The sequence below is a fragment of the Pristis pectinata genome, chromosome 12, assembly GCF_009764475.1.
Source record: "Pristis pectinata isolate sPriPec2 chromosome 12, sPriPec2.1.pri, whole genome shotgun sequence".
NCBI lineage: Eukaryota > Metazoa > Chordata > Chondrichthyes > Rhinopristiformes > Pristidae > Pristis > Pristis pectinata.
In genome coordinates, this window is record NC_067416.1 from 39,347,476 (window position 1) to 39,369,831 (window position 22,356).

Consider the following 22,356-nt stretch of genomic DNA (forward strand, 5'->3'; position numbering starts at 1 on the left):
CTCAGTTCACGAATTCGGTGCCCAAACACTGGGTGTGGCAGCACATCACCACAGCACCTTCATGCTCGAGCACGACGACTCCCTCCCGACAAGCTCCGCCTAGCAAAGGAGGAGTTCCGTCGCATGGAGGAGCTAGGGATCATTCGCAGGTTAGACAGCCCCTGGGCCTCCCCCCTGCACATGGTCCACAAAGCCACCGGCAGGTGGAGGCCCTGTGGCAACTACCGCAGGCTAAACGATGCCACCACCCCAGACTGCTACCCTGTCCCTTATATCCAGGACTTCACGGCAAATCTACACGGGGCCCACATCTCCTCCAAGGTGGACCTCATCCGGGGATACCACCAAATCCCAGTCCACCCTGATGACGTCCCCAAAACTGCGATCATCACTTTGTTCAGCCTCTTTGAATTCCTTCGGCTGCCGTTCGGCCTTAAGAACGCTGCGCAGACCTTCCAGCAGCTGATGGATGCAGTAGGCCGCGACCTGGACTTCGTGTTCATTTATTTACATGGCATTCTGATCACCAGCCGTAATCGCCAAGAACACCTTTCCCACCTCTGCCAGCTGTACTCCGGCCTCAGTGATTTCGGCCTCACTATCAACCCAGCCAAGTGCCAATTCGGCTTCGACTCTATCGATCTTCTCGGCCACAGAATCACCAGCGAGGGAGCAGCACCTCTACCTGCCAAAGTAGATGCTATCCGCCATTTTGCCCGTCCCAACACGGTCAAAGGTCTGCAGGAGTTCGTTGGCATGGTCAACTTTTACCATCGTTTCATCCTTGCAGCAGCCCGTATCATGCACCCTTTGTTCTCGCTGATGGCTGGCAAGGGCAAAGACATAGCCTGGAACGACGAGGCCAAACAAGCCCTAGCAGACGCCGTGATGCTGGTACACCCCAGGACAGACGTCCCAACGTCCTCACGGTGGATGTGTCCACAACTGCGGTCGGTGGGGTACTAGAACAACTAATCGAAGACCGTTGGCAATCCTTGGTGTTTTTCAGCAGGCACCTTAGATCACCTGAACTTAAATACAGCGCCCTTGATCGAGAACTACTAGCGCCGTACCTGGCGATCAGACATTTTTGGTACTTTTTAGAAGGCAGACCTTTCACTGCTTTCACTGATCACAAGCCATTGTCTTTCGTCTTCTCTAAGGTCTCCGATCCCTGGTCGGCCCGCCAGCAGCGACATCTGTCCTACATTTCCGAGTTCACAACAGATATCCAACATGTCTCTGGAAAGGACAATGTCATTGCTGACGCGCTCTCCAGACCGACCATCCACAGCCTGTCCCTGGGTGTAGACTACGCGGCCCTGGCTGACGCACAGCAAGCCGACGATGAGCTGCCCAGCTACAGAACCGCAGTTTCCGGCCTGCAGCTCCAAGATTTCGTAGTCGGCCCAGATCAACGAACCCTTCTGTGCAACGTCGCAACAGGTCAGCCCCGCCCGATAGTCCCTGCAGCCTGGCGGAAACGAGTTTTCCACTCGGTACACGGGTTGGCATACCCGTTCATCAGATCGACTGTCCGACTAGTCGCCAGCAGGTTCATTTGGCACGGCCTGCGCAAACAGGTCAGTGAGTGTGCCAAGACTTGTCTGCACTTCCAGACGTCAAAAATCCGACGACACACCAAGATCCTACCGCAGCAGTTCGAGCCTACCCGTAGAAGGTTCGACCACATTCATGTTAACCTCGTCGGTTCCCTGCATGTTTCAAGAGGGGCACGGTACCTCCTTACCATCGTGGACCGCTTCACGAGGTGGCCAGAAGCAACCCCCCTCTCAGACATCACAACCGATTCCTGCGCCCGGGCGCTGCTCACAACTTGGGTCTTGTGTTTTGGTGTTCCGGCCCACATCACTTCGGACAGAGGCGCTCAATTTACCTCCAGCACGTTAGCGAACATGCTAGGAACGCAGCTGCACACCACCACGGCCTACCACCCTCAGTCAAACGGGTTGGTAGATTGTTTCCACCGCCAGCTGAAATCAGCCCTGATAGCCCACCTCACAGGTCCTAACTGGGTCGACAAACTGCCTTGGGTCCTGTTCAGCATACGCACTGCCCCCGAGGAGGATCTCCATGCCTTGTCAGCTGAACTTGTGTATGGTGTACCCCTGGTCGCCCCAGGGGAGTTCCTACCCGCCCTTAGGGGGCCAGAGGAACAACCTGCGGCGGTCCAGGGAAGGCTGTGCGAGAGGCTCGGCAGCCTGGCACCGATTCCCACTTTGCGACATGGTCAGTCCCCATCATGTGTGCCCAAGGAACTCCAAGACTGTAAGTTCATTTTTGTTCGCAGGGGCACACCATGGGCACCATTGCAATGACCATATGAGGGGCTGTTCCGGGTCGTCAGAAATAATGGGTCCACCTTTATTTTGGACATTGGGGACAAGGAAGAAGTCTTCACGACGGACCGCCTCAAACTGACTCATTTGGACCTACAACAACCGGTCGAGGTCCCGACACCACGACGCAGAGGGCGACCACCCAAGCAACGGCTAGCGCAGCCCGTGAACTTTGGGGACTGTATTGCCGGTTCTGGGGGTGGGGGGTGGAGTTGTGTAGCGACTCACCATCCGAGCTAGCGAACCGGCTCGGCAGTCAGGGCGCGCATCGTCGCAAAGCTGAGGCCCAAGATGGCGCTGGGCCTTCGTCTTCCCCAAGCGACGGGGGAGAACCCGCGCACACGAAAAGTTGATGACGTAGCATGTACGTCATTTCCGAAGGCAGGAACTGCGCTCCTTAAAGGGCCCGCGGAAGGCGCGAAAATAAATCAGTCTTGTTCAACAGTTCACAGGCTAATGTCTTTATTTTCGCATCACGGTAGCAACCGCTACAATCTGATCATTCATGACATTCTTCTTCAACAGACCTCTTCAGCTTAGTTTAAAAAATTCTTCAATGTGATGGATAAAAGAAAATATGCCTTTAGGTATAAAGTATATTAATATAAGGTACTCATTTAAAGGCCAGGATTGCATATAAAGAAAATCTTGTTAATGCCATTCTTCTGTTGTATTGAAATGTATTGCATTTTTATGCAATATCCATGCTCAAACTATTATTCATGAGCTCTTTTGAACAATAACAAATTGTACATCCAGCATTTAAATCTGCTGAACTTCTGTTTCTGTTCTACATACCAATAAAAAATGAACGTGAAGCTATTGCAAATTCAATTAGGCTGAGCATAGGAAATAATGGGGAGGGGGAAAATCCTCCTAAAATATAATTTATGCAGAAAATGTTCTGAAACAGTTTTTTTTAAATCTGCATGAGAAATAAATCATAATATCACACAAACTTTCTGAATTCCAGAGGTGAAGTGACTGCCCTCAACAGAAAAGCAGTACTTAACCAGATGTAGTGTCAAGGAATCCTGAAAATAACTGAAGTCGAAGGGCATTAAGTGGAAAAACATTCCAATGGCTGGAGTCATCCCTTGCACAAACAAAGTTTGTCACATTTGTGGGATAGTAACCATCCCTGATCCAGCACATTGCTGCAGGATTTCCTTAGGACAGTGTCCTAGGCCCAGTGATCCTCAGCTGCTTCATCAGTGACTTTCTTTCCATCACAAATTCAGAAGTTTTAATATTCACTGATGATTGCAATGTTCAGCTCCATTTGCAGCTCCTCAGCAAATCAAGCAGTCCAAACCTGCATGCAGCAAGATCTAGATATCATTCAGGCATGGACTAATAATTGGCATCTACCATTCATGCCACAAAATTGGCAGGCAATGACCATCTCTAAAAAGAGAGAGCTCATTACCCTCGTCATTACCATTGACAAATCCCCCCACTACTGAGATGCTGGGAGACACATTTGATCGGAAATCCAATGCAACTTGCCACATAAATGGCTAAAAGAGCTAGTTGAAAGGCTGAATATACTAAGGCAAGTCCCTCAGAAAGAATTCCTGTGTGTTTCAGCAGGCATTTTGAGCAGATGGTGAAGTTCCTGCATCCAGTTTGAAATCTGGAGAGGCACCTTGGTCCAGAATTTCAGAAAAATTTATGGTGAACTAATGGCACACACGAGTAACAGAAAATCCTGGCAAAAGATGGACACTACAAGTCGAAAATCACTACATCTCTGGATAACTTATGCCAAATGAGTGCTGGTGGATAGGTTGAATGGCTATTAGTGCAGGTGGTGTGTCAGGAGAATGGTATGGGGGTGAGGGATATTGGGTGGTTAATAGGGATGCAAGAGGAAAAATCAGATTAGTGTAGGTTTGGCATTGATGGAGGTTTGATGATCAGTCTGGATGCACAAGGCTGAAATGCCTGTTTCTATGCTGTATGACTATGAATCTAATCAGAAGGGTGCAATACTGGACCTCCTCTTAGGGAACGGGGCGGGGCAAGTAACTGAAGTGGCAGCCAGGGAGCACCTTGGCTCTAGTGACAATAATTCTATTAGTTTCAAGACAGCAATGGCAAAGGATAGGACAGGTCCACAGGTTAGGGTCCTAAACTGGAGCAGGGCTAATTTGGGGGGAATTAGGCAGGATCTAGCAGAGGTTGATTGAGTAAGCCTGTTTGAAGGCTTACTCAATCAACTGAATGGCAAGTGGGAGGCTCTTAAGATGCGATATCAATAGTCCAACATGTTCCTGTTAGGGTGAAGGGTAAACCTGGCAAGTTTAGGGAACCCTGGCTGACGAGAGATATTGAGGCACTGGTCAAGAAAAATGAAGAAGTGTTTAGGAGGTTGGGGACGAGTGAATCCCTTGATGACTATAAAAAGATTAAGAATACACAAGAGGGCAATCAGGAGGGCAAAGAGAGGGTATGAGATAGATCTGGCAGACAAGGTTAAGGAAAATCCCAAGAGGTTCTATAGATATATTAAGAGTGTGAGGGTGGCTAGGGATGCATGCTTAGCCCACTGCTCTACTTTCTCTACACTCATGACTGTGTGGCTAGGCACAGTTCAAACACCATCTATAACTTCGCCAACATTGTTGGCAGAATCTGAGATGGTGATGAGGCGGCGTACAGGAGTGAGATAGATCGGCTGGTTGAGTGGTGTCACAACAACAACTTCGTACTCCATGTTAGCAAGACCAAGGAATTGAGTGTAGACTTCAGAAAGGGGAAGTCAGAACACACACCAGTCTTCATTGAGGGGTCAGCGGTGGAAAGGGTGAGCAGCTTCAAGATAGGAAGCAGAGGGTGGTGGTTGAAGTTTGTTTCTTGGAATGGAGGCAGGTGACTAGTGGTGTGTCGCAGGGGTCAGTATTGGGACCTTTGTTATTTATATAAATGATCTGGATGCAAATGCACAAGGCTTGATCGTAAGTTTTGTGGATGACACAGAATTATGTGTTGTTGATAGTGAAGAGAGTTATCATAGATTATGGGGAATCTTGATCAGTTAGAGAAGTGGGCCGAGGAGTGGCAAATGGATTTCAATACAGATAAGCGTGAGGTGATGCATTTTGGAAAGTCAAACCAGCATAGGACATGCACTATGAATGATAGGGAACCCAGTAGTAAAAGTGCATAGTTTGTTGAAAGGGGTGTCACAGGTAGACAGGTGGTGAAAAAGGCATTTAGCACACTGGCCTTCATCAGTCAGAACACTGAGTATAGGAGTTGGGACATTATGTTGCAGTTGTACAAGTTGTTGGTGAGGCCACACTTGGGGTACTATGTACAGTTTTGGTCACCCTGTTATACCAAAGTTGTGGTTAAACTGGAAAGAGTGCAGAAAAGATTTACGAGGATGTTGCCAGGACTAGAAGACCTAAGTTATAGGGAGAGGTCGGCCAGGCTAGGTCTTTATTCCTTGGAACATAGGAAAATGAGGGGCAACCTTACAGATGTGTTTAAAATTATGAGAGGCACAAATAAGGTGGATGGTAAGTCTTTTCCCAGGGTATGGGAGTCCAAAACTTGGGGGGGGGGGGGGGGGGGGGGGGGGGGGGGAGGGGGGCAGGTGGAATAGGTTGGAATTGGTTTATTATTATTGTTACCTGTACTGAGGTACAGCGAAAAACTTGTTTTGCATACCATTCGTACAGATCAATTCATTACACAGTGCATTGAAGTAGTACAAGGTAAAACAATACAGAATGCAGAGTAAAGTGTCACAGCTACAGAGAAAGTGCAATGCAGGTAGACAATAAGGTGCAAGGTCATAATGAGGTAGATTGAGAGGTCTAGAGTCCACCTTATCGTACTAGGGAACCATTCCATAGTCTTATAACAGCAGGATAGAAACTGTCCTTGAGCCTAGTGGTATATGCTTTCAGGCTCCTATATCTTCTGCCTGATAGGAGGGGAAGAAGAGAAAATATCCGGGGTGGGTGGGGTCTTTGATTATGCTGGCTGCTTTACCAAGGCAGCGAGAAGTATAGACAGAGTTCATGGAGGGAGGCTGGTTTTCCTGATGTGCTGAGCTGTGTCCACAACTCTTTGCAGTTTCTTGCAGTCCTGGGCAGAGCAGTTGCCGTACCAAGCCATGATACATCCAGATAGGATGCTTTCTATGGTGCATTGGTAAAAGTTGGTGAATATCAAAGGGGATATGCCAAATTTCTTTAGCCTCCTGAGGAAGTAGAGGCACTGCTAAGCTTTCTTGGCCGTGACGTCTATGTGATTGGACCAGAACAGGCTATTGGTGATGTTCACTCCTAGGAACCTGAAGCTGTCAACCCTCTTGACCTCAGCACTGTTGGTGTAGACAGGTGCATGTACACCGCCCCCCCTTCCTGAAGTCGATGACCAGCTCTTTTGGTTTGCTGACATTGAGGGAAAGGTTGTTATCATGACACCATGTCACTAAAATCTATCTCCTTCCTGTACTCTGACTCATTGTTATATGAGATATGGCCCACTATGTTGGTATCATCTGCAAACTTGTAGATGGAGTTGGAGCAGAATCCGGCCACACAGTCATGAGTATATAGGGAGTAGAATACGGGGCCGAGGGCGCAGCCTTGTGGGGCACCAGTGTTGAAAATAATCATGCTGGAGGTGTTGCTGCCTATCCTCACTGATTGCAGTCTGTAGGTCAGAAAGTCAAGGATCCAGTTGCAGAGGGAGGTGTTGAGTCCCAGGTCTTGGAGTTTGGTGATGAGTTTGCTTGGAAATATAGTATTGAAGGCAGAGCTGTAGCTAATAAATCATAGTCTAACGTAGGTGTTTTTACTATCCAGATGCTCCAGAAATCAGTATAGGGCCAGGAAGATGGCATTTGGTGTAGACCTTTTTTTGATGGTAGGTGAATTGCAGTGGGTCAAGGTTTTCTGGGAGGCTGGAGTTAATGTGTGCCATGGCCAGCCTCTCGAAGCACCTCATGATGGTGGATGTCAGAGCCACCAGGTGGTAATCATTAAGGCATGCTACCTTGTTTTTCTTAGGCACTGGGATGATAGTGGTCTTCTTAAAGCAGGTGGGAACCTCATATTAAAGCAGGGAGAGGTTAAAAATGTCTGAAAATACCCCCGCCAGCTAATCTGCACAGGATCTGAGGACAAGGCCAGGGACATCATCCTAGCCAGATGCTTTCCACAGGTTCACTCTCCAGAAGACTGATCTTACGTCCTCAGCAGTGACCATGGGTTCAGGTGCATTGGAGGCTTTCAGGGTGGGTGGTGACATACCAATCCTCTTCTGTTCAAAATGTGCATGGAATGCGTTAAGCTTATCAGGAAGAGATGCTCTGTTGTCGATGATGCTGCCCAACTTTGTTTTGCAGCCCATTATAGCATGTAAGCCCTACCACAACTGAGAGGAGTAAAATTTAAAAGAGATCTGAAGCGCAACTTTTTCCACGCAAAGGGTGGTGAGTATATGGAATGAGCTACCAGAGGAAGTGGTTGAGGCAGGTACAATAGTATAATTTAAGAAGCACTTGGATAGGTACATGAAGAGGCAGGGCCTGGAGGGATATGGGCCAAACGCAGGAAAATGGGACCAGTTGGGTGGACAACGTGGTTGGCGTGGACTGGTTGGGCCAAAGGGCCTGCATCTGTGCTGTATTACTCTATGACTCTACCGTTAACCTCACGAGAAGTTGCTAGGTTTGTACTGTGAATACAAACTGAACTTGCAGTAGAAAGATGAGACTGCTATTTCACAACCATGGACTCTGCTAATGGGGTGATATACAGTACTGATATGAAAGTCAATCTTGAAAATTATTAAATGAAGTGGTGATTGTGACTGCAACAGGTGATGGTTGCTCCTGTACTGAATGTCATCTGCATTTACAGGGTCCAGTGGACGGTACAACAAAGTCCGACATTGGGGACTGAGTCATTTGCTGTTCAATAACATGGGTTAAATTCCTGGAACTCCATTTCCAATGTCGTGGGAACACTTTCACAACAAGCAGTTCAAGATGAATATCTACTACCACCTTCTCCAGGGCATTTAAGGATTGGTCAGGATCAGTGACAAGGATATGCATAACCAGACAATAAATCAATAAAATAAAATCTCATACTAAAGTCCCAATGAAAAGCTGCCAGAAAACAAGACAGATCGTGTTTCCTCAGCCGTAATGATTTGAAATGTGCTTTGCATAAAGGAGTTAATTTTCTGTGTCTGCACTGGTTCTTATGTCATGTTCCATTTCATCTCAGTTTAGCACTGTATGCTTCGTCTTCAGAGCTCTTGCCTTTTACTAATAATTTTCTTGCACCAGTGTTTCTGAATGTAGCTTCTTATTTCTCCTTATTGTTTCTGTACTTTACCTTCTTTTCATTTCGTGCACAGTACACTTTTTGTGATTGAAGCAGTTTCAATTCAATCCCTATTTCTTATGCTCATATTACTAGTCTTTAATTTTAATAAAGAACTGCCATAGGCAGTGACAAATGAGCTTTGGCTTATGGGCTTGGTATAAACAAGGTCTGTTGTTGCAGTAATTAACAGTTAGTCACTGCGAATGACAAAAGCATACCTAAATTGGTCAAGCCTGAAAAGTCCTTCAGGAACTTGTGCCAAAGTTATGAGAGATGTCCCATTGATTAGTCAAACAACAATCTGATACATTCATAGTCACAGAATCATACCTTGAGACAATAACCCAGACTCTACATCACCACACTTAGGCATGTCTTGTCCCAATAACAAGACATCAGATGTGACAGCACAGTGGTATAACTTGAAGTAATGTCCACTGGAGTTCTCAACATTGACTCCTGATCGCTTTAATACCAATGGTACTGGATCAGTGCAAGGAAACCTCCTCTGGATTACCACTGAGCACCTTCCCTCACCTGAATTGACCGGAACTGTAATTAGACCAGCTATATAAATACTGTGGCTATAAAAAGAGTTAGGGATCTACAAGGCATACAGTGCATCTACAAGCGTAAATTGGGTTTTAAATGCAAAGTCTTCATTGTTTCAAAGAGCACAGTTCATGCAACAGCTGCAGGCAGTCCACTTGATTGATATCACCCTAGATATTCATCACCAGCTAATGGTGAATTTAATACCTATATTAATATATTAATAATGAATGCCTATAGTATGCACTACAGCAACTAAAGCTTCTTTGACACCATCATCCCCTCAGTACTAATCAACAAGCTTCAAAACCTGGGCCTCTGTACCTCTCTGCAACTGGATCCTTGACTTCCTTATCAGGAGACCATAGTCATTGCAGATCGATAGTAACATCTCCTCCTTGCTGACAATCAACACAGGCACACCTCAAGGACGTGTGCTTAGCCCACTGCTCTACTCTCTCTACACCCATGACTGTGTGGCTAGGCACAGCTCAAACGCCATCTATAAATTCACCAATGACATCACTGTTGTTAGCAGAATCTCAGATGGTGATAAGGAGACATACAGGAGTGAGATAGATCAGCTGGTTGAGTGGACTTCAGGAAAGGGAAGTTGGGAGAACACACACCAGTCTTCATTGAGGGGTCAGCAGCTTCAAAGTTCCTGGGCATCAACATCTGAGGATCTTGGGCCCAACACATTGATGCAATCATGAAGGCAGCATGCCAGCAGCTCTACCTCATTAGGAGTTTGAGGAGATTTGGTAGGTCACCAAGGACTCTTGCAAATTTCTACTGATGTACGGTGGAGAGCATTCTGACTGGTTGCATCACCACCTGGTATGGAGACTCCAATACGCAGGATCAAAAGAGGCTGCATATTCAGCCAGCTGCATCACGGGCACAAATTTCCCCACCATCAAGGACATCTTCAAGAGACGGTGCCTCAAAAAGGGGGCATTCATCATTAAGGACCCTCACCATGCGGGATATTCCCTCTTCGCATAACTACTATCGGGGAGGAGGTACAGAAACCCGAAGACCCACACTCAATGCTTTAGGAACAGCTTCTTCCCCTCGGCCATCAGATTTCTGAACAGTCCATGAACCGTATCTCGTTATTCCTCTTTTGCACTATTTACTTTTGTCACTTATAGTGATTTTTATGTCTTGCACTGTACTGCTGCTGCAAAATAACAAATTTCATGATATACGTCAGTGATAATAAACCTGATTCTGAGCTCCCAAACCCGTGACTTCTGCTATCAGGAAGAAAAGTAGAGATTTATGTGAATGCCACAATCTGCAAGATGCCCTCCAAGTCACACTGAGAGAAAATGGAGTTATCATTTCAGGTTGATGACTCTTCAACCGAATAGATGAAAGGTTAGTGATCTATCACTTTAATTTTATTGCTCCACTGATGCTGCCTAACCTATTAAATATTTTTGGTATCATTTTTATTTCAGATTTCCAGCATGTACAGTATTTTGCTTTGGCATTCTTCTCTTCTTTTAATTTGTGTCCCTGGTTTCAATCCTACAGTGTAACATTGAGTTAATTTTCTATAACTTTAATCTTCGATGCCAATGTTACATCAACTCTTCACCATTTCCTTTTCAAGCTGAATTCACTCCTGGCTTTCCTTCCAACTCAGATCCCCAATGCTACCACAAACTCTTGTGAACCTTCACTGCCCTTTGAATGTCTCTCTCGTTTCCAGGCAACCAAAACTACATTCACAAGTCGAGCTAGTCAGATTATAAAGTTCAATCAACATTTCCTCTGACTCATCAAGTAGTGCTCCAGTTACATAGTTCAACATCTTATTTACTCTGTTGATTTTTGTATTGGTTCGATAGATGTTCTGTTGTTGTAAAACCCATGAACCACAGTCCAATACCACACAATAGATGTTCCCTTGTAATTAATTACCATTGGCATCTTTGGTTGGTTGAAGTTATCAGCAAAAATTTACTGAAAGACAATTCCACAACTCCCCCTCTAAGCCCGAGTACTTGGTTGCACCTCTCCCCTGTTTAAGGGCGACCATCTTTTCAAAATGATAAAGTGGGAAACATGCCACTTTTTATAAATGGGGTGCATGGCAAAGTTTGTCGGTGGGCTTTGTTATTGCCCTACCCACAATCGTTTTATGCCTCAGAGATGTGAGACCATAAAGGCAGCTCTAGACTAGTAGCTGACCATTAGCTCTAGAATGTAATAATTTACTTTTACAAATGAAAAAAGGTGTCTTTTCAAACTCTGCTGTTAAGGTTGTTTAACACTGACAGTACAGGAGAAAGTTACCATGTTGGACAGCTGGTGTGAGCAAATCCCATGGTTTTCCACCTGCTCGATATTGCACCACCACCACTGTGAATACAAAATCTCTCTGCCTCCAAAGTTGCTGCCTGACCCACTGAGTTTCTCGAGTGTTTTTTTTAAACCTTACTCCTGATCTTATTAAACATACAAGATCCTAAGGGGGCACGACAGAGTATATGTCGAGATGTTACCACTAGTGGAAGAGTCATGAACAAGAGAACATAGTTATAAGATAAGGGAGCGGTCATTTAAGACTGAGATAAACAGGAATTTCTATGGAATTCTCTAACTTGGAGGGCTGTGGAGGCTAGATCACTGGAGATATTTAAAGAGAAGGTAGATATATTTTGATAAATAGGAAATTGGGGCCAAGGGGGAATTGGTACAAAAGAGGAATTGAGACTTGGGGCAGATCAGTCATGATCGTATTGAATAGTGGGGCAGACTTGAGGGATCAGGTGACCGTTTTCTGCTGCTTTTTCTTATGTTCCTGTTACTTCCAGATAGCTGTGCCTGGAACAAAAGACTCACTGTACTTCTTTGACATGTATCTTGCATTACTGGTGTTCATTTTCTCTTCCTGTTGGTCTGGCTGTGGTTCTTGTACAGCACCAACAGTAATGATTTATAGTTTTATACTGTTTTGAACATAGTAACCATTTCCGGTGCTACATGGAGCTTTATCCAAAAAAACTGGCAAAGCACTTTGGAAGCAATTAGGATACATGTCCAAAAGCATCACTGAAGAAGTAGGTTTTAAGCATTTTAAGGAATTGGAAATGGAGAGGTGGTCAAGTCTAAGAAGGGAATTCCAGAGCTTAGGTCCTAGACAGCTGAAGACCGATCCCCTGGCATTCTAAAAACTGTTTCATTTCAAACTGAGAGTTGTTCACTGCCAGGCAAACATACCACCATCTTGCATCAACATTGGTGGTAATAAAGCATGTTTCACATGTGAATCTTGAAACACGTTGAACTCTCTGTCCAGCTATGAAGTTATGTCAGCAACAAAAAGCCTAGTTTGTTAACCTACAACTTTGGTGCACCTAAAGAAAGATCTTGCATTTCTATAAAGGAATGATACACCACATTTTTCAGGCAGATGCCAGAGTGATAATCTAAAATGCTTACGAAGTAACTCATGAAATTTTTAAAAATGTTATCTATATATTGCCAAATTCCAGTATTTTGACCATATTTTTGAAGGCACAAATACCACTTATAAACAACAGAGTTCCTGCTCAGGTTGTAATGAAATCACAGCCAGCCAATTTAAGTTTCCTTATCTAAAATGTAGGATATAATATGTGGTTTCATGCATTTGCTTGGAAACATTCATTTGTCCAAAAATCTCAAGGACACTTTGTGTTCAAATCTGTAATAGATTAACAGTGATAAACTACATCCCATCATATATTTTAATACATTCACTACCTTACAAATTAAACCAATTATTAAAACAATCCACATTTTTGCACCCTCTGCCCAACTTTAATTTGTTTTGTTATAATAGCCATTTGACTTCCTAACCACAAAGAACACACACCATCATTTACATATCAAGCTACTGAAATTTGGACAATTTCACATCATCCATCTCTTTCCCCAACCCAACCTTCACTCTGCTATGATCTCATTACTTCCACTTACAGGTTATATATTCTGAATGTAATCCATCTTGTTAACAAATGGGTTAACAGAAGAGTTATGCACAGGGGTGCTACTGATGTTTAACAAAAAAATTAAATGCTGGAAGTACTCAGCAGGTCAGGCTGCATCTGTCGGAAGAGAAACAGAGCTAACGTTTCAGCTTGAAGAACCACCAGAACCTGACCTGTCTCGTTTTCTGGCAGCTTTTCCAATGCTATTTCTTCTTTCTTTAACTCTCCTCACACTTGCAATTTTCCTGTTGCCTGTCCATCAGCTGAGGCTCTTACCGATTACATTGATTTATAGGCAGCATTCAAGTGTTTTGTGATTTGGTGAATGGGTTAGAGATTTCTCCTGACCTTCATCATTGTCACGCTAGAAACTGGACTGTAAAGGTGTGTGTAGATTAATCCTATCATATTTCACTCGTGCAGGGACAACGTGCTGGACATCTGATTGACAATAACTGGAGTTTATCACTGTTAATCTATTACAGATGATGTCAGGAGATGAGGAGCAAGCTACAGACATCAGGTAGTTACTAGATCAATGAAAGATGCAGATCTAAATGGTTTGGAATGGTGTTAGTGCTTTCAACTGCATTGATTACAGAGTGATTGCAAATTAGCTTTTGCTGGTTTGGTTAATTACAAGATGTGCTATATAGTTGCTTTGTATAATATTTTCAAATTTTGTAAATAATCAGTTACATTTGGGATAGTTAACCTACAATGCAAAGAATCCGGTACCCATATAGAAAGAAGTGAAACTGACCATTAAGACTCAAATTGACTCGACTTCGTAAGCATTTTAGATTATCACTCTGGCATCTGCCTGAAAAATGTGGTGTATCATTCCTTTATAGAAATGCAAGATCTTTCTTTAGGTGCACCAAAGTTGTGGGTTAACAAACTAGGCTTTTTGTCATGTCAAGGGTTCTAGTGCGGGTTGGTGAGGAGGTGGATCCAATCCACAGGCCAGTCGCTATGCACCAATTATATAATGTCTTTGATGACATCAGGACATCCTAATACTCTTCTGAAAGGTAGTCACAGTTATAAAAAAACAAACACATATGTCATTCTGTAAACAATAGGCCCTATAAACAACAACATGATAGCTGACCAGATTATCTTTTTTAAGTCATATTAGTTCAGAGATTAATGCTAACCAGAACATTTGGGAGAACACAAGTAAATGGACAGCTTGCAGACTCATGTTACTATACAGCTGAATGGCATGTGAATCTTGATCATTTAGGTCCTGAATGTTTTTGCTACCCTTCATTGAACTGACCCTTCCAGTTGAAAACATATTTGTCATTATATTTGGAATCCAGAAATCCTTGAAGGTATGAATACCAGAGCTCAGTTATTGTACAGAAAACTAGTTCTCTTTTCATTACAGGGAATAACAGATTGATCAACTGAGGATAAATAGCACTACTCTTATTCTTTATTAGGAAAAAAGAAAACACTTCAAAGTCCCTGTGTCTAGGTAAAAGAAGTTTCAACATTTTTCTGAAAATTTTGGAACATTGCTGTGGAGTCTGAAATAAGGAACGTAGGAAAAGTGTAAGCTAGTTAGCCCCTTAGATACGTTCTAAATCAGTGGTTTTCAACCTTTTTCATGCTGTGGACCCCCAGAACGTGTCCTTGTTAGATGACGGACCCCCAAAGCCCACAAAATCAAACAATCAATAATTCATACATACAACACTTAAATTACTGCGCATAGGCCCTATTGAAATAGTGACTATTTCAATCACCGATAATTACCAGCGGTGTCTTTCAGTGTTCAGTTCAATGTGAAGGTTGTGCCTGTTTTGCAGTGCAGAATTTGCCCAAACGTGGTGGTATGTGCGACAAACATAAGCGTATGTCATCCTCAATATTCGGTCTTGATCTGTATTTGGTTTTCATGGCAGTGACTGCAGAAAATGCTATTTCGCACAAGTAAGTGGTTGCAAATGGTAACAGAACATTGACAGCTTTGCCAGACAGCAGTGGATACTCCTGGGAACATGTTATCCAGAATGACAACAGTGACATTCGGTTGAACTGCAAGCACAAAGTCCTGTCAGATGACAGTTCAGCCAATTCTTCTTGTTCACGTCCAGTTAAATCAGTAAGCATACATTCAAATGGATCTCGAATCCAATCAAACATGCTCGTGTCATCATCGCCGAAATACTCATGGAAATAACGACAGCTGTTTAATATGGTTCAAAACGGTGCTCGCAATGGCCTCTGCCTTAGTCTCGTTCACTGTCAGAAAGTCAGCCAGCAACGGAAACATATCATAGACGTTTTGCTCGCATCTTCCCTTCCAGATACAGAGCTTTTTTCTGAAAGGCAATGATTTTGTCATGCGTTTTCAGAACATTTGAGCCAGGTCCTTGCAATGATAGATTTAAGCTGTTCAAAATGTTGAAAATATCTGGCAACCCACGTCTCATCTGTCAAGAACTGTGCCAATGATCCGTTATGCTCATTTAGAAAAATGAGCAGTTCATCTTGCAATTCATATACACGCTACACAACGCAGCCTTGTGACAGCCATCTGACTTCTGTACGTAGCAACAAATGCTTATGCTCGGCTTCCACTTCACAGCATATGTTTTCAAAAAAACGATGATTGAGCGGCCTGGTTTTGATAAAGTTAACGATTTCAATGCACGTGGAAAACACATCCGCAAGATTTTCATCCATATCCTTTGTAGCCAAAGCCTCACGGTGAATCACGCCGTGGGTTGCTGCTACACGTGGAGCTACTTCTTTCACTCGTGCAACTAGACCTGACTTCCATCCCGTCATTGCGGCAGCACCATCCGTGCATACTCCAATACACTGTGTCTACACCAATGCCGACTGTACAAAAAAAGTGTCAAGCACACGGAAAAGTTCTTCACCAGTTGTATACCCTGGGAGCGCCTTGCAAAACAAAAAGTCTTCCAAAGCCTCTCCTTCCCAGCAATATCGAACATAAAACAACAACTGCGCAGCACTGGCAACATCAGTACTTTCAGCCAGCTGAATCGCAAATCTGACTTGCTGAAGACATGCTATCAGCTGGCTCTGAATATCTTCTGCCATATCGCCAATTCTTCTGCTTACTGTGTTATCAGACAGTGGAATGGCTTTCAGTTTTTGACTGGATTCTTTTCCCAGTACAACTTCGCACTTATCTACTGCTGCAGGCAGTATAAGCTCTTCTCCAATTGTGAGAGGCTTTCCGGAACGTGCTATTCATAATGCTACCAAATATGATGCGCGAAGAGCCTTCTCATTTACAGTGACGCAGGCACCTTTCTGCTTGAGGTACAGCTCCTTTTGCCGCTCAAAATATTCCTTCGGCTTACTGGCAATATCTGGATGCACTGTTGTTAAATGGCACTTCAATTTTGCTGGTTTCATTGCATTGTTGGACAGTGTTTGCAAACACACAACACAGAGAGGTTGGTCTGCATTTGTCCCCACTGTGATGAAGCCATATGAAATGTATTCTGGATCGTACTTGCGTTGTTTTCTCTTTCGGTCACCCTTATCCCCTTCGTCATCAGAATCTTCCGGTTTCTGGTCAGCTTTTCTCTTCAGAAATTTCTCCATACTCAGCAATACACGCTGGACAGTTTAATTACTATTACTGATCAAAACTAATCTAAAATTTACATGCTTGTGCACTTTTTGTTTAACAGTGACGTCACTGTGGCGTAAATGCACGGTAAGTAAGCAATATTATTAAGGCACACCAACAATGTCACTCAGTCTCGCTAACACTACAGTGCACAACAGAATAGTAGTAAGTAGTGAACACTACTGACTACACAAATCGAATACTAAGCGGCAGCTTACCAGGAGGGAACACCGTCCAAATCTCTAAGATTGTCGCCTATAACAGAATAGATATGGCCGATTTTCTGAATAGTGGAAAACTGGAGCAAGCAAGCAAGCTACGTCTTTGTAACAGGTTGCTTTTCCATTTTCTTCTTGGCTTGCTCGCGGATCCCCTGGCAGCCCACTGCAGACCCCCAGGGGTCCGCGGACCACAGGTTGAAAACCACTGTTCTAGTATTAACTGAGAGATGGCTGATTGGGAGCTACTCGTGTCCTTGTCAGATGCACTCCCCTCCCATGCAGTCAGTCCTTTTTTGGTTATACACCACACACATTTAGCATTAACAACCAAAGCTGAATTTCTCCTCAATCTTAAAGTTAAGTCACTCAAGAGTGAAACCAAGAAGCACATTTCCACATGATAAGTGGAAATAACTGGGACTCAACACCTCCCTTTGCAACTGGATCCTTGAGTTCCTGATCAACAGACCGCAACCATTAAGGATAGGCAGCAACACCTCTGCCATGATGACCCCCACAGGGCTGTGTCCTCAGCCCCCTACTTTACTCCCTATATACTCATGACTGCATGGCCAATATCATCAATAGTCTGTCCTGGTCCAACCACACAGACAACACAGCCAAGAAAGCCACCAGTGCTTCTACTTCCTTATGAGGCTAAAGAAATTTGACATGTCCCCTGTGACCCTCACCAATTTTTATAGATGCACCACTGAAAGCATCCTATCTGGATGCATCCTGGCTTGGTATAGCGACTGCTCTGCCTACGACTGCTAGAAAATGCAGAGTTGTGGACACAGCTCAGCACATCACGGAAACCAGCCTCCCCTCCATGGACCCTGTCTACACTTCTCGCTGCCTCAGTGAAGTAGTCAACATAATCAAAGACCTCACCCACCCCAGATATTTTCTCTTCTTCCTCTCTCAAAGGACAGAAGATACAAAAGCCTGAAAGCATGTACCACTGGGCTCAAGGACAAATGTTATAAGACTATTGAACAGTTCCCGAGTACAATAAGAAGGGCCTTTGTCCTCACAATCTACCTCATAATGACCTGCACCTTGTCAGCCTGTACAGCACTTTCTCTGTATCTGTAACATGTTATTCAACACTGTTATTGTGCATCTACCTCAATGCACTGGTGTGAAGAAATGATCTGTGTGGATGGCATGCAAAACAAAGTTTTCACTGTACCTTGTTACATGCAATAAAAATAAACCAATTTAAAACTTATGGTGTGGAAATTTTGAACTGCCATTCCCAGGGTTGAAGGTAATGGAATTTTTTGAATGCAAGAGTGTCTAGTCATATTGACATAGACCAAAAATTGGTGAATGGAGTCAAGGTGCAAGTAAGCTTGATCTAATAAGAACATAAGAAACAGGAAGAGGAATGGATCAATCTGCCCCTTGAGCCTGCTCCATCTTCAATAAGACCATGGTTAATTCAATTTTGGCCTCAACCCCGCTTTCCTGTATCTGCCCATGTCCCTTGACTCCCTGTTAAATCTTTTCCTTAATATATTCAAAGACTCCTTCTCCAAAGCTCTGTGGAGGTAAAGAATTCCAAAATGCTAATCCTTTGAGAGAAGAAAGTCCTCCTCAGCTCAGGCTTAACTAGGTGATCCTGTATTCTGAAATTATGCCCCTTGTCTTCATATATCAGCTTCTCTTCATATGTCAACCCCTTCATCCTAGGACATGAATGTTGCTAGCGAGCCCAGCATTTATTGCCCATCACTAATTGGTCTTGAACTGAATGGCTTGCTGGGCCATTTTAGAAGGCAGTTAAGAGTCAATCACACTGGTGTGAGGCTAGAATCCCCCACATAGCCCAAGTTAGGTCAAGACAGCAGATTTCTTTGCCTTAAGGGTGTAAGTGAATCAGACAGGTTTTTACAACGATCTAGTAGTTTCATTATCATCACTACTGATACTAGAATTTACTTAACTTGATTTAATTAACCAAATTTATATTTCCCAGCTTCTGTTTTGGGATTTACACTCATGTCACTATCATTTGTCCACATCTCTGGACTGCTAGTCTAATAACATAATCACTTTGCTACCGTACACCTGTTTTGTATGTATTTAACAAATCAGAAAATAATTATGGTGAGTCACAGCTGCTGGGAAAAAAAATGGAAAAATTGAGCCAAACCAATTAATCCTCGAGTGCCACAAATTCAATCATCTGCATTTCTCTGAACCAATTGTGTGGCAGTAAAATGAAAAGACACTGAAATTCACGTATTTATTCATGGCATAGCTTTTGTGGTGCTGTAAATCATTGGCAAGTATTTATTTGGATAGGTCTATTTCCGTTTTGGAAGGCTGAAGCCTAATTTACACTCTCTGTCTTGAGCTTTGATATCTGGCTGGGTCAAGTTTTGTCAACTCTTTTGTAAAATCACTAGCATGAAAAGGAAGTGAAATATGAAGGCTATTCCTATTCTGCTACCACTATATGTAACATAAAAGTGCTAAAATGATCAATGAACAAGCTTCATCTTAGTTTAAACATATGCCACAGTTACCATGTCCTTTTTCTGGCTTTAGCAATTCAACAACTTCTATTAAAAAAGCCCATGGCCATTTTTGAAAAATAAGAACTATTACACAAATCAAATTTGCCTTTTACCATTCTGACACTCACCTGATGAGTTATTGGATCAGAATAATTAAAAATTCTATGACAGATTCAGGAAATGCCAATGATTAGTGGAGAGATTTGGGAACCATTGTCACACATGTCCTCCTAATCATTTACCATATCTTAGTAATTCAAAGGAGGTATTAAAGTACCCTTTCCACATACATATATAAAAAGTAGGAGCTGGACCAAGCCACTCAGTCTGCTCTTCCATTCAATAAAGTTATGGCTGATTTGGTTTTTACCACAATTCCACATTCCCACCTATTCTCAGAAACTTTTCATCACCTTGCCTTAAAAATGTCCAAAGATGCTGCTTCCACCACCTTTGAAAAAGAATTTCGAAGTCCAAGGGGGAGAAAATGCCTCACCTCTATTTATATTTTTAAATCAGTGATCACTTGTTCTAGATTCTCAATAATTTGGAATTTAAGTAGAAAACTATTAAGGTTCACAAATGGTCTCCAGGAAAGGAAATTTGCCACCCTGATCCAGTCTGGTTTATGTGCGACTCCAAAGACCCAACACCAAGTAACTGAAGTAATGTAATTATGTCATTTTTATTTATTGCGTTGTGTATGTATAATTTATGTTAATTTAAGTTTGTCATGTTTGTAATACACTGTGCTCCTACTGCACAAAGTTAATTTTCATGGCATTTGTACCCTGTGGACATATGCCCATGAAAATAAACTTGAACTCTGTGATTGTTCTTAACCACTTCTGAAATAGCTTAGCAAGCTATTCGATTGTATTAAAACTGCTACATCAATATTCAATAAAACTGGATAGACCATGTGGCATCAACCTGGGCAATGGATTCAGACACAGCTAAATCTCACTGACAGGACAAGATAAACACACAAGCTAATCACCACTCCTTCAGACTGTTCTTAATTGTCAGCAAAGCAATGGAAGGGGTCTTCAACAGTGCTATAATGTGGCACTTACAATAACTTGCTCACTGATGCTCAGTATGGGTTTTGTCAGGACTTCTTGGAAATGTGCAGCAAGGAACTGAACTCGAGATCAGATGAGAATAACAGCCCTAGATCAAGGCCTCATTCAATCAATGGTGACATCTAGAAGCCCTGGTAAAAGTGATGCCAAAAAGAATCAGAGGGTAGTTTTTCCACTCGCTGGACACATACCTCACATAGGACTGACAGCTGTGCTTGTTGGAGGTCAATGATCTCAGCCCCTGGATGTCACTGAATGAGTTCTGCAGGGTAATGTCCTCTTCAGCTGCTTCATCAATAATCTTCCTACCATCATAAGAGTCAGAAATGGGGACATTTGCTGACAATCATGCACTGTCAAATTCTATTTGCAGCCCCTACTCCATCCCCCCACACCCCCCCCCCGGAAAATAATATAGTCTATTCTTACGTTCAGGTGTACCTAAACAATATTTAGGCATGCATTGATAAGTGGCAAGCAACAATGATGCAATCTAAGTATCAGCGAATGACTGTCTTGAACAAGAGTCAAAGCATTTCCCCTGGCATAAAACTGAATATCTTTGCTAAATCTCCAAAGACATTCCAGTATCTATTGATACCTTGAAACATTCTGGATTTTCTACTGAACTACTAAAGACATAGTTCAATTTATCGTGGAAGCGAATGAGAGAATAGGCCTTACACTTATTACCCATAACACAAAATGTCCTCTACAAACCTGCCCCATTGCACAACATCATTCCCTCAAATGTAAAGATCTACAACAAGACCCTGAAAAATATGGATTATTTTCCACATCTCAGAGCCACTTCTTAGTTAGGTGACAAAATTCACTAACTCCAGTGCACCAGCAGAGACTTTGACTCTTTGAGGAAAAGAATGATCTTTGCCTTCCTGTTAGCTTTGTTGACAGGGACTACCCACTATTACTATCTCTCTAAAATCCTACATGTTCATTGGGAGAATAAGTGATTCAACATTAGCCTCCTCTTCCAAGCTAAAGTCCCCAGCCTCATGCCTAGTCACCTCCAATTGGCCATATCGTTTGTATGTTTGACACCGGACTTCCATCAATAGATGCAGTACTCCAGTTTCCATCACGGCAAGAGATTTCCAGAAAAAAACAAAAAACATTTCAAGGACGTTCTCAAAGCCTCTTGGGGGGGGGGGGGAATGCAACATCTTCATTGACTCTCATGATGCAGGGGGACTATGGAAGGCACAGAACCCGTCGAGCCTCTTTGACAGAAACACTCTCGAAGGCCAAGCAGAAGTGATAAATGGAGCCCAGAACTTCCTAAACAACGCCAGGCCCCCATCCCATCCATCACGCCCAAGTCCCACCCAACACCACCACCCGCACCACCCCCCATCAGTCCCACCCTCCCAATGTCCCCCCCCCACCTGTCCCACCCTCCGAACTGCCCCAACGTCCCCCCATCCGTCCCACACTCCCCCAGTTACCCCCCACCCGCCCCACACTCCCAACCGCCCCAACGTACCCCCCAACCCGTCCCACCCTCCGAACCGCCCCAATGTCCCCCCAACCCTCCCATCCCCATCTGTCCCACCCCACCCCGTTTCCCCCACTCCCAATGTCCCCCCCACCTGTCCCACCCTCCCAACAGCCCCAAC